Here is a 4,629-nt window from a genome sequence, read left to right as displayed (position 1 = left end):
TCTGTTCTTAAAGAAGTTGGTCATTGATGGTTCTGGGGGGACACGGGAGAGGGGGAAGTGGGGGAAAGGAAGGGAGGTGTCAACAAACAAACCCAGGGGCAAGTGAACAACAGGAGAGGAGGGCATAGGATGCTTGGTGGGGCTCGATCAAGTGCAATGTAGTTGAGAGGAATTACTGAAACCCAAATGAAGGTAGAAAATGAGAGTGGGACAAGAGGAAAGGAAACAGAGGAATGAATGAGGAGGCAAAGGACATTTATAGAGTTCTAAATACAAGCATGTACTTATGTGACATTAGTCACTGCTTTCTACATTAAATACAAAATCAAAGGTATAGAAACCTTAGCAATGTGGTTCGTCGCCTCCATTTCCTTAAATGCCTGTTGTCGCAAACTCTTTAAATAAGTTTATGAGCATTTGAAAAACAACTTTGTTACCCGGGACCATTTCAGCAAGCAACTACAGTGAGGTTCGGAGGAAACAAAGTGACCTGGACGCATGCTGCATGACCACATTAGAAAGTCTTACGGTACAGAAGATCTACCATGCAGAAAACTATAAATAAACTGTTATCTTTCCAAACTTGAAAAGGGACACACTACCCTTTTTCTCTGGCTTGACTTAAAAATACGTGACAAAGTAAGAGAATCAGAAAAAACCCCTCTTCCCAGACCCCGTCTGGCTAATTCAGACCAACTGGGAGAGATCACATGACAGACAACACATCAAAAATCCAGCCTAAGAAATTGCCAAATCTATGAATAGCAGATATGGGAACCAGCCCAAGGCTTGTGTGTAGAAGGGTGACAGATAAAAATAGTGCCCTAAATTTTTCAAAGGTGATTTGAAACCTCCCAAGTCTAGATGACCTTGCTGCTGAAAAATAAGATAACAAGGGCAGAGTGGCAGTGGCTGCGGCTTTCAGGGTCTATAGACTTAAACTCAGGTTCAAGAACGAAAGGCTGTACTGTCCCCTCATCAGCAAGCTGCACACAGACACGGAGCATTTCTTTTTGCTTGGACGAATTCTTCATCTATTTATCCTCCCCCTCAGCTGCTCCTTTCAAGAGAGGAAGGAAGCAGCACAGTCTCTTGAGTTTTCAAAGCAGCCTGTTTTCAGTTGCCTTCTGCTGATGAAAGCAGTGTCCGGAAGATGAGAGATAGGTACACGGTCAAGATGAGATAATAATAATAATAATAATAATAACAATTATAATTCTCACATCATAACACACCCCACCACCACCACCCCACCAGATCCTGTGTCTGCCTCCACACTGGGCTTGAGATCATGGGGGTGTGGCATGCAGCTGCTTAAATGGAAAAGTTTTCAAAACTTGCTGGACCCCCAAACCAACGAGGTACAGAGAGCAAGGCTGTAGTGCTTGTTATTTGTGTTCTTGAAGAGGGAAGAAGATGCGGAGTTGTTTGTGAACGTCCCTTTCTAAAGTCCTTCGCATCTCTTCGTGCTGTGGATTAAAATCCTCAACTGTCTCCAAGCCTCTCTAAGCTCGATAGGGGGAGTTTGGTGACAATGTGGGACACCATTAGTGAGATTTCTTTTGGTGACAGACAGATGTAAATGTATCCATCTAATTCTCTACTCTCAGGTCTCAGTCTGCAGATGGATGTTAATAATTAGCAGTTGCATCTCCTCCCTCTTTATCAAATTGGATTCTCCATAAATTCATCATTTCCTTTTTATTTTCTCAAAGTAGCAGCAGCCCTGACAGCTTCCCTTTGTTCTTGTGTTTATAAATAATTTATAACACAGAAATATCTCTTCTTAGTCTTAAAACATAAACTAATGGTATAACACAACACACTGCCCAAACTACCTTCTACTTGAGGGGAGAGAAAACCTCAGGACTGGGGGAGGTGTGGAGCTTCATTCTTAACAAAGGGACCCAGAAGCTCATATGGCTACAACATGTATCTGCCTGAATATAGATTGTGTATGTGTGTGTGTGTGTGTGTGTACGTGCACGTGTGCTCTAAGTTTGTTCTTCCCCTTCCAGATTTTAGCAGTATATGGGGTCTTGAGACAACATAAGCCAATTCATTAGTAATTTCTGTTCCAAATAGTAGATATTGTTTGAATTCCCAAATATATAATGCATTTCATTAAGCGACACATAAAGGAGACTATTATTCAATTAAGACATCCACAGATGTTAAAAATGTGCCATGGTACATTTATTCAACAACTGTATGCTCATAACCCATGCACAATCTTTAACCACCAAATTACAGGGATTTGGTCCAAATTAGCAATAAAATACAACGTGTTTGCCCTCTGCTGGGTAGTAATGACTGCGTAGTTTTCCTTGCATACCCAGTGGCCCTGTAGGCAGCTTTAAAACTGTTTCATGTAGTCACTAGCACAGTGTTATAAACAAATATGGCTAGGATCTGTGCTAATTAAGGTAAATAGAACAGCATTGAATCGGTTTGCTTAAGCTAAGATCTTCAGCGGAGGTGGTTTAAAAATGTCTTCTGATATTGCTCTAGGCTTGCACATCACATCATAGGTGATAGCTTGTAAGTCATCATTTGCTATCCTGGAAATATATTCAGGTTGTAGATAAATAACCTGCCTAACAATGCTAATGCAGAATGTCTGGCATGTAATTTAGATAGGCATCCGAACACCTCCTTACATCAGCTGTTAAGATTTTGCACAGAGGAAGCAGAAATAACGTCTTACCTTCTGTCTGGAAATGGGACGTAGAACGGTGACACCGTTATTTACAGAGTTACTGCAAAAACAAGAAATGGTAACGGAGTCACTACAAAGCAACTCCCCGGATTACTGCTGCAATATAATGCCAGATAAATAATCATGCCAGGGTCAATAAATTGGGAGATGCCTTATTTTATAGAGCATAAATGTAACTTGCGTTCCGGGGGTGGGGGAGCGTTCCTTTGCATGTTGATTGCAAAGCAACCCTCCCAGTCTGAGCTGACCCTGCAAAGAGACAAACGTATGCCCGAAGGCCTGTGCGATTTCTACCTCGCAGGAAGTTGGGGGAGGAAACCTTGTTCACTGCTAGTACAGCCAGAAAGGCCAAATACCTTTTGCTTTAAGCTGCTGGAATGAAGAGACCGGACTAGACTTGAGAGGAATTTGGCTGGTATTTGGGGTCACGCCGTCTCTCACGGTTCCCATTGTCTTACTTTGGGGCACATGATTTATTTCACTCTCTTAAAAAATATGGTGGGATTAATATCCTGACTCGGGCTTTTGGGATGTTCTCTCCCCGGAAAGAGCAGCCAATATTATTGGCTGGAATGATTCACGCACGAAGCATTGAGGGTAGGATTTTTTTTTTTTTCTTTGCCGAGGTACTTGGGGGACAAAATAATTACTGGCTTGTACCACAGCCCAACAATTAAAGAAGAAATTAAATCTTTTCTTTGACTTAAAAACATTTCTACTTAAGTACTGTGGCTCCTCCCCCTCCCACTGGCCCACCCACAGGATCTCTGCCTTTATCTCTAAGGGCTTGGGGGAGGGATGTTCCAGTATATCTCAGAGGAAATATAGATCTATAAATATAATTCAAAGCACAGAATGTGACGTGCCCCAGCGTCTACTTTTTGTTGTTGTTCCTTTGGAAATCGACATAACTAACTTGACAGTGTATGTGCAGGGCGGGCGGGGGTGGGGGTGGGGGTCCCCCCGCGGTGGTTGGGAGACTGTGGACAAGGAGTGGGGTCTCTACTCTGGTCTAGAGGTTTCATGCTGGAGAAAGTACAGTGTAGACTCACTTTGCTCCAAATGAGAGGAGGGAGGGTAAGGTAAACCCAGAATCTAGTGAGCAGATGATATTGCATTTGATGATGGTCTCTCAGAATCAGAGCATCTTCCCAAATTCTAGAAATTTTCAAACGACCTACTGTGCCCTAACATGTAAGGAAGGGCACTCGCTTTTCCGTTCAGGTCCTTGTCATTGTGTTAATTCCATACTTAGCTAATTGGCTGAAGATGTTTTGGTTTGTAAGGCAATCCTTATTCTCAGCTTCCCTAAACTGCTATTATTAATTACCTCCTTTGGCCTAACATTGTGCTTCTATAACACATGGATTGTCAGGCTCTCCTCGATGATTGGAAGGCTGAGCCACACACAAAGGCAGTCAGCTTAAGACAATAGAGGCTGCTTATTTGATCGGAGGAGATGTCAGGTGGAGACAAGCACAGTTGGCTAGAACTGACTTGAAGCTCGTCCTCAGGAACTAAGGGGTGAGGTGATCACAGCATGGCATTAACTGCGTGTGAGAGACACAATCTCCATGGCAGCTTCCGTCACGCCTTTCCCAGGGAAGACGAGGGGTAACGGGCTCTGAGCAAATGATGGGTGAATACAGAATCAATTGTCGTGTATGACAAGACACTCTCCCTCTTTGTTTAATATATAAATCAGGAGCACTTATGAATTGATATTAATTAAAATAATGTATTTGCTTTCTTTCAACAGCAATGTCAGCCTTGTTAAAAAGTGGAATGCTAAAATCTTCATTAGACTTCTAATATTAAAAAAAACTTGCATGAAATATGAATTAACATTTAACTTGTTGCTGGTTAGATTACAGAGGAGAGGACGTGATAAGCTCTTGGCACTGTGCACA

The sequence above is a fragment of the Echinops telfairi genome, unplaced genomic scaffold (assembly GCF_000313985.2).
Source record: "Echinops telfairi isolate 266 unplaced genomic scaffold, ASM31398v2 ScPeMD7_18;HRSCAF=68, whole genome shotgun sequence".
In the NCBI taxonomy this organism is placed as follows: domain Eukaryota; kingdom Metazoa; phylum Chordata; class Mammalia; order Afrosoricida; family Tenrecidae; genus Echinops; species Echinops telfairi.
Note: the sequence above shows the minus strand (reverse complement) of the source record.